This window comes from Uloborus diversus, chromosome 6 (genome assembly GCF_026930045.1).
Source record: "Uloborus diversus isolate 005 chromosome 6, Udiv.v.3.1, whole genome shotgun sequence".
NCBI classification, from domain to species: domain Eukaryota; kingdom Metazoa; phylum Arthropoda; class Arachnida; order Araneae; family Uloboridae; genus Uloborus; species Uloborus diversus.
The window spans coordinates 53180838-53194130 of NC_072736.1; positions in this window are offsets into that span (position 1 = coordinate 53180838).

Below are 13293 nucleotides of genomic sequence, written 5' to 3' on the forward strand. Positions count from 1 at the left end.
TAAAATTTTAGGTCTAGTGCAGGATACCTCAATTAAATTTTGATACGATACATGTGGGGTTTAACGGGACAACCTTTTATCAGCGTGAAATTTTCTAGTTTCTAAAATATTTTTTAGATTCCGTCCAGTACACACAAGTGGTGTTTTAACCTTTCAGGCGCAAGTTTTCACAGGTTGCGTAGCACAATTATATGAATTTGTTTTCAATTGTTGTGATATGAAAGAAAAAATATAAGGTGTGAAACTTGATAAATCGACTTTCATTATTTTTGGGACACCCAAATATACATGTAATACAAGGGATTAAATACTGTAATAAAGATTTATAAATTAAAAATTTGTAAAAAAAAAAAACTTTTCATAAATTCTTAAAATTGAAATTGATTTACTAAAATGTGCTTGCTTGTACAAATTTAAATTTTTGTTTTTTATTTTAGGAAAAGTGTGAAAAGGGCAAAAGCCCCAGAAGAAAGAGCTTCTAGGAACCGTTAAGGATACAATTAAGAAGTATATGGAACCTGCTCAACAATGCCAAAACTGTCCACTAATTCAGGGGAAAATTGATCTTCTTATGAAGGATAATATCTTAAAAAATAAACAGGTACACTACTCTACAGGATAAACTTGTCCAAATGAAATCTAAATACAAAATCAAGAAAAAAGAGCTAAAGGCTTAAAAAAAGTCTGTAAAAAATGTAGACAGCACAGCTCTAGAATTCGAGACTACATTGACGCCAGTAGGTCCAACTCTGGCAGTAGACTCACATAAACTGAGCTGCAGCCGGAATACAGACTATTCAAAATTCACCGGCGACCTATTGTATGTGGTCTTTGGACCAACAGTGCTGAGCACAAGTGTGCTCAAAGGTATTACAGGGTGCAGGAAAGAAAGTATCTTGCACCCTGATTATATCAGGGAAATACAAACTTATGTGTCCCAGAAATTTAATGTACCTGTCGGACTTGTTCGACAGGCCATTAGACGAAAGCAAAATATCTGTCATAAACCTATGAAAAACGAAACGCAATAAAATTTTTATATTTTGTAATAATGTGTTTGTCATTGCTTTAAAATATTTTATTTTTACCTTTTCTTCTTTAAAGTAAGTGATATTTATCTATTTTTTTATCACAATGTTCTTTTTGACTTAAAATTGAAGCAAAATAAGTATTTTAGAACTTTTAACAAATGCTTTCTGTTATTTGTTTAAAGTAATGACTTAGTAAACTAAATAAGAGAAGGTTAGAAGTATAAAATCTAATTTTTTAGTTGTCTTCTTATGTGTTACAACTACTTAATTTTGATTTTTTTTGCTAAGATTAAAAGTCTTGTCTTACCCACTAAGGACAGCAAGTACAACACTAATGTGGGTAGATAAAGCACAGTAACTGTTGAAATGAGTTTCAGCAGAAGTCAGAAAAGCAAGCTTTGTACAACAAAGCTAAAGTGTAATAAAGAACAAATTAAGTTAAAAATTGCACATACTGTGCTTCATTTTCCCACAACAGAATAAGAGCTAATGCAAGAAAATTTCTAAATTGATGATGTGCATCCAGCGATAAATAAGCAGTCGCATTTCAAGAGCAAAACTTTTTATGCCAAAATTTCCAAGCATATGGGCAACCAAATTTGATTCTTAAGAGTTTTGTATTGCACCGAAACAATGTTTCAGATTTCCCTCTTTTTGTGATTGAAATATGTGACTGAAGCAAAGGATAACTCGAAAGGTAATTTTTAAATGCAATAATAGACTTTGCTTGTAAAAAAATCATTTTCCGCCGGACATTTTTCAGGTTTCATTTATTGTGCTACTGAAGGTAGTATTTATAAGATAAAAAATATATATGTAATATGTACCCATCATGTTTAGCCTTCATACCTGTATGTACAGTCAAATTTCAAGAGCTTGTTGCAAAAAAGACAAGGAAACAAAAGCTAAAATATAGTATAGTGGAATATTTTTCCATTTTTTCTTTAAGTATGAGAATGGTTGTTGCTTCATGATAGAGATGGCGTTTAGGACTAGAAGAATATATATAATATACTCCAACAAAATATTTAAAACTACTTCTATTCCTAAATGAATACTGGATTGTTAACTCATTAAGTCAATTAGTCAATTAAAATTTTTATTTCCAGGTAATGTCTTTTTATAAATGTATGTAAAAATATGCTTTAGGGTTTATTCATCTGAAATAATTTCAAGTACTGCATTCAATAATCTACAAAGGCAAATGATAACGAATTTTGTTATGAGAGCGTCTGAATGTACGTTGATTGGAATTAATTTAAAATGCTTCTTTGGTTTGGTTAGCATAAAATTCAGATTGAATACATTCAAACCATGGCCCCACTGAATACTCAACCTTTTTTTTTTTAAGTTTTTTTTTTTTTTTTTTGAGATCCTTTCTAGTGGGAAAGCTAGTGGATCATTATCAGAAAGGTACAGCCTAAAGTTTACATTGTTTTTGTTGTTTTATTGATAGTTGAAATTTATAGGTTAACAAAACTCAACAACTGATCTCTTAAATGGCCGACTACTGGAGCGTTTACTCTATTCGTCGAAACTTTGGAGCTCCATTCGGCGACATTTGGAGTTCCATTTGGCAACATTATCGTCATTAGGCGAAATTTAGAGTTTCATTTGGCAACTGGAAAATTTCACCCTCCTACAAGTTTAAGTTCCTAGCGCAGCTGTTTACATCAGTGGTGTTCTGCATGTTAACTCGTCGAAGTCTGAGTACTTTTTTTTTTACTATTTTGCACTCAGAAAACTATATATACTAAAATGTGACAAGTAAATATTTAAGTATCTAACGAAAATATAGTTTCCTCTTGTACCTTTAAAAAATATAATGATAAAAATCACTGCAAAATACTATTATCTTGACCCCCTCGTGATACGTAATCTTGAAACGTCACAAGTAAATTAACGTGAGGTTTATTCACAAAAGTCCTTGTAGCGAAAATACAAGGTTTCTATACTTAGTAACCATATTTGGATCTATATATTAGACGAAACGCTTTGAAATTCGGTAAAACATAATTTTGGGCTTTCGGGATGAGAAATTTGCCTTAACAAAACACTAGTTCAAATACTTACAATCAACAGAGAAATATGCTCATGAAGAAGGAACAATAATCTAAGAACAAAACAGATTACTTCATCACATAATTTATTCATCGTGAATCGCATTTGTTTCAATGACATGTTCAAAGTATAAGCGTGTTAAAAAGGAGTGTGAAAGATATTTAATAATTACTGCAACTTGGTGATGAGCATAGCAATTGATAAAAAAGTCAATAAGTAGTCATCTGACGATGAAATGTTTTTAACTATATTTCGTTCACAAAAATATGTACCAAAAGGAAACAAACAGGTGCCAGAGTATTTTCAATATGCTACTTTTGGGGACTTTCTCAGAAATTTAAAATAAAATGTGGACCAATAAAATTAGTAATAAAATCGCATTCGTCGTCTGCTTAGCAAAAATTTGTTCTTGTCCAAGCCAAATACGTGATACATGTCGCCAAATGCCTTTTTTTTTTAACATCTACTCTAACTTTCTGTGAAGTCAGCATAGTACTTTCTTTTGGCATATTTCTCCCCTCGATCCGTTTAAAACATAGGGTTGATTGGGGTAAGTGGGATCCCTTTTGAGAACACTTTGTTTTTGAAACCTTATATAAAAGTTTTGAAACACAAAAAATAATAATAATAATAAATTTATTGTCCTATATTATCTCGGACATTATTATGAACAAAAGTTCATTATTATTTTCTAAAAGAATGCTTTAAATATTTTTAACGATTACCTTTAAAAAATCAGACGGGTATCTCACTTTCCCCATAATGAGGAGTAATTCCCATCCCCCCGCCCTTTTATTTAAAATGTAAATTTAAATCATGCTTATCTAAAAAAGGGGTAAAGATGTTTTACTTGATAAAGTATGTAAATTTTTAGTATGAATTACACTGGTGTGCAAAAATTAAGGACGAGACGGTTTTTTCAATATAACTTTGTACAAAAGCTTTCCAAATCAACACATTTAATACCGTAAGATCCCCAATACGTAAGGACATGTGTAATGTAAGCAACACTTACTAAAAGAGAAATCAGAGGGATAAAAAGAAGCTTTATTGAAAAAGTAGCATGGAGCGCAATGTGACTGAAGGCTGAAACATCCCTATGATGGGTGCCCAGCAAGAAACATCCGGTCTTTAGTAGGGGATATGATCTCCCCCGACTGCTAGACAGGTTTCACAGCGTCTGCCCATGTTGAGAATGAGAGTGTCAATGAGTTGTTGAGGCATTGCTGCCCATTCGTCTTGCAGCGCCAATCGAAGCTCCCGAATCGTTACTGGTGGTAAGGTACGAGCTGCCAAGCGTCTGCCTAGCAAATCCCATACATACTCGATGGGATTGAGATCCGGAGATCGTGACGGCCAATCCATACGTTCAATATCCTCATTCGCTAAGAGCTGTTCGGCAACTACTGCGCGATGACATGGTGACAGGAACTGCGGACAAATAGCGCCTCTAAAAAGACGCACATATGGAAGAAGAATCTCGTTACAATAACGGGTCCCGTTGACTGAACCTGCGTCGAAGATGAGAAGGTCTGTACGACTACCAAGCATGATGCCTCCCCAAACGAGAACACCGCGACCTCCATACCTGTCCCTTTCAATGATGTTCGAGGGATGATTGCGGCTTCCCCGCTCGCTCCAGATGAGTATGCGATGAGAATCGCTACTCAGACTGAATCTGCTCTCATCTGTAAAGAGTACTCGTCCCCATTCATTGTCTCTTCAATTCCGGTGTTCCCGGCACCACAGAGAACGCCTTTTCCGATAGGCAGGCGTTAGAGGTACACACCGTATAGGGCGTCGTGCAAACAGACCACCACCGTGCAGTCTTCTGACCACGGTAAAACACGATATCGGTCGTCCAGTCGCCTGTGTCGTGTGTCTAGCGATTTCCCCCGCTGTCTGCCGCCTGTTTCTTCTGGCCTGTAAGACAATATACCGGTCATCTGCGGGTGTGAACCCCCGGATAGCTGTTCCTGTACTTTGAAATTGTTTCCAAAGTCGTGAAACGATGCTGTGAGCAATTCCGAACTCTGCAGCCACACTTGTTACACTGCGGCCTTCCTCCAACTTCCCAATGATTCCACCTCGGGTAAAAGCATCCAGATGTCGTCTAACAGATTCATTATTCGCCATTTCTCGCTGAGGCAGCAACTCGGTGTGATTTTAACTGCTATACGGCGTGCAATCTCTTTGCCAGAAATACTGATCTTACACCGACAACATGCTTTATACTACTCAGACACTCCCCCATTATGTCTGCCTGCATATCTGCGCATGTGCTACCGTACATCACCTTACTTAATCTCCTGATTGGTCTTTCTGTCCGCTCTGCCTCTTCGTTCAGCTGATATGCTAATTTTTCGACTTCGTCCTTAATTTTTGCATACCAGTGTATTATTATTATTTCTGTAAACGCATCTATTTACGAGATATTGACTGTCTTTTAAATCAGTATGGCAGAAAATCTTTAAGAAAATAAATAAAACCATTAGATCTGTTAAATTTATTGAAAACCTATCGGTACATATTTTACTTTTAACATGTAAAGGTGTCTTGTATAAACGTAATACAGTTGATTAAGTTCAATTTCGGTAAATTAGCCAAAATTATAAGCTGAAAAAGAAATTGGAAACACTAAATCGCTGCGTCTGCTTATATTGCGGTAAGGAAGAACTATCATCGTACTAAACTTCATCCTAAATAATAATTCCAACATCCTCTGCACCAGGCCAATAAATACTCATTATTTCTATTCGTTATTGCAAATTCAGCAGTATTTTTTTTTTTTTAACTTGTTTAATCTTCCAACATTAGACCTATATAATACTTTATGGTTTACTTTACTGTTAGCAGTTTCGGTAGTTGAACTGTCAATTCCTATTAGGTCACCATAGTTGTCTTGCATTTAACTAATACAAATATTTAATTGATTTTGATGATTTTTCATCAATTTTGCTGATTTTGATTTTAAAGTCCTCTTTATTTTAGGATTACTTACCCCAAAGTGAGGTGCCCCACTTACCCCTTATAACAAAAATTTACGTGGTAGGTTTAGCCCATCCTAATATACACTTATCAATCATATTTTAAACAAAAACTCTTGTTGCTGTATGAACTTAAGGTTAAACTATACATGAAAAATTAATTATCATAAAAAAATAATGAAAAATAACCCGGAAACATTTTTTTCCAAATGGTGCTTGAACTCGCAAAAAAAAAAAAAAAATATTATTCTTTTTTTTTTTTTTTTTTTTTGACTAAGTTCTATAACCTAGGAAAAATTAAACGAACCCCAAATATATGCAAAACTAATCACTGTGATGAAATTTAACATGATGAGTGTAAAAAAGTTTAAAAACCCTATCCATATTTCAGTTTTGGGGAGTGACCCACTCATTCCAGTGACTCACTTCCCCCAACCAACCCTATAACAAGTTTTACTGTTATGTGCTTATTAGAACGAGCATTACAAAAGGTGTAAAGAGAATAACTTTATTTATCACCATCCTTGGTGCACTTGGTGGCTGGGTTGTGATTGAATTATTTAATCCAACCTATCGAAGTACAAGTCTTACTGATATTATCTGTAGTGGTTGCGATAATTAAGGCTGTTTGTAATACTGCCAAGCGCAAGGTTAAGCAATTTCAGATTTCAATGTTGCATCGTACCTCATACTTAGCATCAAAAAGTTTTGTTTACTCAAAACTATACGTATATATATTTTATTCCCAGATTTTAGTACTGAAAAGTGGATTTCTTTCATTGTATAACTAGTGCAATAAAATAAATTCGTTGAGAGCTATGTACCTTAAAAATGGCATGGCATTATTTCGATATTACATATGTCATAAAAGTTGTTAGACTAATGTTTTTTTTTTTCTTTTTTTCTCACACAGCTTTCTTTTTATAAATTGGAAAAAAGGGCCTCATAGACCCCCTGAACAGCTTTGAACGATTTCCGTTTCATTTGAGTAACAGTTTAGCCTTTTTTTACGCTTACGTATATTCCTTGAAAAAATTACATTTTGCATATGTTCCAAACATACATGATTGCACAGTAGTAATGCAAAAAACAAATTTTCAAATTGTAAACAATATTCTTTTCTTACAAAAATAAAGGAGAACAACAAAAACAAAACCATTACATAACCGACTTATAGGAGATTAAAAATATATCCATTTTTTTTAAATGAAAAATGCCGTTATCAGGATGCTGGGGCACGCGATAATGCCTTTAATGTGACTCTGGTAAACTAGTTAATACGGAAATCTACTTATGGCAAAGGCAGAAATACCAGATAATGGAATCATTAATGGGAACTCATTACACGGGGCATTTCAGTAGATATTTGTGTTCTAACTAACGGAGGCTAATTACTCTTTAATGACTTAGCAATACGTTATCATGCCGTTTAATTTCATATTAAAATATTCTGCATGGAATTAACATATGCTATTGTATTATTATGATTTACGGGAATTACTTGCAGCATATCTGATCAATCAAAAAATATTTAAACTTAAATAAGAATTTTTTATTTTTTCTTTAATGGCTTAGCAATACATTATCGTATCGTTTACTTTCATAATAAAATACAATGCACGCAATTAAGATATTATATTGTGTTATTGTAATTTATGGGAACCACTAGCCCCGGTTTCCCCTAAAACTCGTTTAAAGATAAGGTCCTAGGTATGCTTTCTTTGAAAAGTTTTGCTAAATCATACTTATCTAACAGACCCTACCAGGGCTACAAGTAATATCTCTTGCCCCAAGACAGAAGAGGGGTTCACCTACCATTTGTGCTGGTTATCTCCAAAATTTTAATTTTGCTACTCACACCCCTTTGCTTCTCACCACCTGATATGCGCTTTGTTTTTGTGACCGTGTATGATAACCCAACTGTTATTTTCTAGTTTTATGTGCTAAGTATAATAATTTAAAAAATAATATACGCCATGCAGTTATAGTTTGAAGTTTTTACGTTTAGTAATTTTTACTTCTATTAGTTTTGATGTAGGTGTAAATTGTACTATAAAGTGTAAAAAGACGATCTAGCTAATTACGGAAACCGGCTCCGAAACTGAAAAATAAATAAATAAATAGTCGTGAACTTTGTAGTTTCACAAATAATTAGTAGTTTCATAGTCAGCTTTTCAAGCGTAAAGCTGATTTGTTTCAAGTCAAAGTTTAAAATTTTCAAATTGTCTTTTTATTTGCAATTAAGAATGGAATGAGGTCCACACAAAAAATGTCAAAATAACTTTTTTAACTCTAAATTCAATCTCAATAAATTCTCTTTTCAATCTCCAAGACTTGCTCAACATATGAGTGGCAAAAAAATAAGCACAAATCAGTCTCTAAACGCAGATATAGCAAAAATTTCGTGGTCACTTAATAAAAACTCGATTATTAACTGAGACAGTGAGAAGCAAAGAGATGTAAGTGGACATTTTCAAGTTTTGAGCAAAACGCGTTAAAGTTCCGATTTTGGTTAGGTTTTCATTGAAAATTTTTCCAAATCAATGTGTAGCAGCAACTACCAGATTACTAGTAGTATCTCTTGCCCCAAAACAAAGGATAGTTTCTCCTACCAGTTGTAGATTATCTCCAAATTGGTTGGCCTACTGGCTTTCTTCAAATTTTTAATTTTGACAATTACATTTCTTTGCTTCTCACTGGCTCAATTACATTATTTGTGTTCAACTTTTGTTAGAATATAAAAACTTTTAATTTCGCTGCAACAACTCGAAAACGGGGTTTGTCTGACAATTAATTGAATTTCATTTATGAAAATTCTCCAATTCGCAGGCATAATTCAAAATGTAAGATTGTATTTATTTTTTTAGTTTACAAAGTGTTCAAGTTATCCGAACTTCGTTGTCCATAACCGAAATATTTTTAAAATAGTTTTAATACACAAGTACATTCATTAGTTAGGATATTAAGGATAAAAAAAAGTTCTAGCACTGTACATAAAGACGTTTTTAAATTGATAATTATGTTACTAGAGAAACATGGTCAGCTTTTGTTTTTATATTAAAAGCCAGGGGGTTTTTATTACCTTTTTGCGTGTGTGTGTGTTTGTGAGCATAACATGGATATTTTTCAATATTTTAGCTATATCGTCGACTCAGAGAAGCATAAGACATCTAATCCCAGTAATGACACTAAAATATCCTACTGTTGCTCTGAGGCGACGATATCTTAAAAGAGATTTAGGGAATTCTCAATTAACTTAGTCTATTCAACTGCAAGTGATCAATTATTTAATAATTAATGCAAGAATACTGTTAATATACTCAAAAATTGAAGCAAAGAAGTTTTCTTTTTTACTGTCCTGCTGTTACGAAGCAAAGCAACTATTGAATTCACAGAAATTTTCTTGTGAATATTTCTAAAAAGATTTAATTTTAATATTTTCAAAATCAATAATAACTAGTATTCTAAGTAAGAGCCTTGGAACTTGTAGGAGTAATAATAATCCTTTTTGTATTTTGAAAAGCTTTTTGAAGAGTTTTGTCTTGACTACTGTGAGTATGTTTTTTATTGTACAAATCAATCATGAATAGTTGTAGAATGCTCATAATATGTGTTTCAGACCTGTGAAACATACTGCACGGGTGTGCACCTTTATGAGCTGTAACTAGTTAATTCTAAATGCTTATTAAAGCTTCCTACTTAGGAATTCGTCAAGTATGGGGTTCAAGTACATCAAATTTGAAACCCGAAAAATAAATTTGTTCTTAGCTCTTACTTGAGGCTTGCGGAAAATGTTTCGTCCTAGAAACGTTTTATAAAAAGCACTTAAATCGTCAAAAAAAAAAAAAAAATGCAGGAAATATTTTATATTAGGAAATTTGTATATAGTTTTTATTAAACTGCGTAGTTGATATCCCGGACAACATTGTTTTTTACGTCTCTTTCATACATTTAGAACGTTAATAAAAAATACTTAAAACTTTGTATTCTACAGAATTGTGTCACTGAAAAAATTGAAATACTTGTAAAAATACTTGTTTGTTTCTTTCATTCGTCTTGATCAGAAACATATTTTTGCTTCAAAGACAACAAAAATAGAAATTTGAAGAAAAAAAGTAAATAAATAAAATTCATATGATGTTTGATAGAGACCGTAAGAATAAATAACGATCGAGTTGAAGAAAATGAATAAAGTTTCAAGGAAAGAAAATAAAAATACAACTCTCGTTTTCGTCATAGAGTTGAGTTGAGATGTTCTCATTTTTTCATTTACTTTTCAGTGGACTTTTCGATGTCGAAATCTAAAACCACAGCCAGTTTACGTGATCTGTGTCTAATCTCATCTTTGTCCGGAAGAAATGGAATTGGAAATGGGAAAAAATCTCAGGACGATAGTCGAGACTGTAATGAAATCAGAAGGATTAGAGAAAAACATCCCGTTCTCGTCACAATATAAATATGCGGAATAAAGTTCTATTACACAAAAAAGAACTATTGGATTTTCGAGATTGGATTTCGGGATTTTCTTTTTAGAGATTATAAAACTCCTTTCGATGACTACTTTCGTTTGACATTGCTTTTTGAGGGTTACTTCTGTGTAACGTTTTTCAATTTAAATCTCTAGACTTCATTGATGAACATAAAAATATCAGTTGCTTAAGTTTCGTGCCAAAAGAAAACAAAAAGAAACATATACGGAAACCAAGTAACTAAGACTTAATGTTAATCCCTTTTAGTCATTTCATTTGTTTTTCAAATAGCTTTTAGTTTGGTTTTTTACTTAATTATTTTTTTTTTCATTTTTTTAATTTATTTATATTTTTAGCCATGTCCCTTAATTCGCAACTCAAATAAACTATAGGGGGCACTGCAGCCACTGTCTAATGGTGGATGAAAAAGGTAAAACAAAAAGCACGCCGTAACTTACAACTTGCTTTGCCGCTTAGTGAATTCCAGTAATTTTTCATTGTGTTTGTGGGAAGCTTTCTTTTCTATTGTTCTGAAACTACATTACACCACAAACTGTCTGAAGCCTGTAATTTACCCCAAAGAAAACATGGAGTGTTTTACCTTTTTCTTTGGCATTATTAATCGCCGCAAGGTAGCGTATTCGAGCTCTGGAGTTGCGAATAGACATTTGAAGGTAAATATCATAGTTTTTGCTTTTCAGATATCTGTGAATACAAGAAAAAACAAAGTGTGTGTTCGTGTGGTAAACTGTACATCAACAATTTTTTGCTCTCATGCAATATTTAAGTCTCGCACATAGTACTCAAATATATGGATTTTTTTCAATTTACGTTAAATTTTTCATTTTAAACACATATTTTTTTATCATTCATTTGAAAATGTATTCGCTAAATTTTTTAAAAACTTATGTTATTTAAATATATACTACTTCTTTTGAAAAATGAAAAAAAAAATCAATTTTTGAAAACAATTATAAATTTTATACCCCCTAATGGATACCTGTTTTTTTTTTTTTTTTTTTGCATGAATGTTTTTTTAGCATATGGGTCAGATTGTCCTCAGAAAAAAAAATGAAAGTCGATTTTTTAATCTCATGCCGTCTTATTTTTTTCCCTTTTATATCAAAGTAACAAATGAATAATAAAACTGTACTAAAATTTTTGACGAAAAAAAAATGACATACCTTGAAAAAATCCATATTTTTGAGTACTGTGTGGGATACTTAAATATTTCATAAGAGAAAAACTTCTATTTAAAGCTATTTGCCTATTTTACCTACTTTTTAACCTTGATAATTCACTTGAAATTTACCTTACATTTTGAAAAAAATAAATAGAAAAAAAAGAAAGAACATTATTACTTTAAAGCCTAGGGCAGGATTGTTTTTAAATTTCGATAAATGTTTTTGCGGTTCACGTGGGGATATACAGATAAAGTTAAATCTACATACATGAAATTTCGAGTTTCATAGAAAAAGTTTGTTTTTCTTTTCAATTCGGCTTAGTACACAAGTGCTGGCTCACACTTTCAGACGCAAGTCTACACGGATTGTCGTAGTTCAAATTATATGAGTCTTTTTTCGCAACTGTTTGACATAAAAAGAACAAAAAAATATAGATACATGAGAGTGTGTGACTTGAAAAATATACTTTCATTTTTTGGGACACCCAAATATAGATATATTCTTTACACATTAAAGATCGAAGAAATTTATTTAATTTAAAATAAAAATTTCGTGAGCCTATTTCCAATTCCGAGATTTTACATTCCTAACCAACACGAATAGCAAATGTTTTAGTTCAAAAATGCTACAAACCTTAAGTCTTCGCATCGATTGGTAACAAACAACAATATACAAATATTTTTTCAAAATTCTTACCGAAATTTCTATGCTTAAGTTCTCCTGCCGTTTCTTCTCTTCTTTTATTCATACCCTCTTCTACAAAAGAAATTCCCCAAGATCAAGTTTTTAAACATATTCAATAAGGATGACACAGTCCATTAGGCACACATCTTTCCCCGTTCTATCAAGTAACTGAGTGCTTTTCCAAAAATTTATATTCAAGCTTATGCTTCTGACTTGCTTTGAAGGTTGATTAAGATAAGATTGAACAACGACCGTTACGTTTCTTTATTTGGTGGCTTCAAAACCTTTGGATTTCCTTCAATTCATTGTCTATTTCCATTTTTGAGAATATTTTATTTCTATTTCATAAAAGATCACAGTATTCGCTACATTTTGTTGCGTAAGAAAGGCGCTTGTTACTATTCCAATACGTATAATGTTATGCAAGGAGTTCGATTTATACATAGACATTATATATTTTGCTTATTTATGCAACTACTTTCTCATGTCGTCATGAGAAGAAAACATTTTAAACATCCCATTATCACTTATTTTGAAGAAGTTTAAAAAAACAATTCTTTTTTGTAAAACATTAATTAAATTAAATCATGCTGAGAAAGAAAATCGCATCTCAAATGTAAACTTTTGGCTATCATCCTAAATGCTTTTTCACAGATTTTCATTGATGGGGTTGTTTTCGAAATTTTAAAAGTACTTTTTTTTATGAAAGAACATGCTTAAAAACATAGGATTTGATCATTTTTTAAATATTTTGACAAAGTTCAACATTCGGAAAAAAATATTTTAATTGGTGAGCAGATTCAATTTCCTTTTGACACTTCTGCACATGACTTCCCAAGTGATGAAATGCCATTAACTGATGCCATTAGTGCAGATG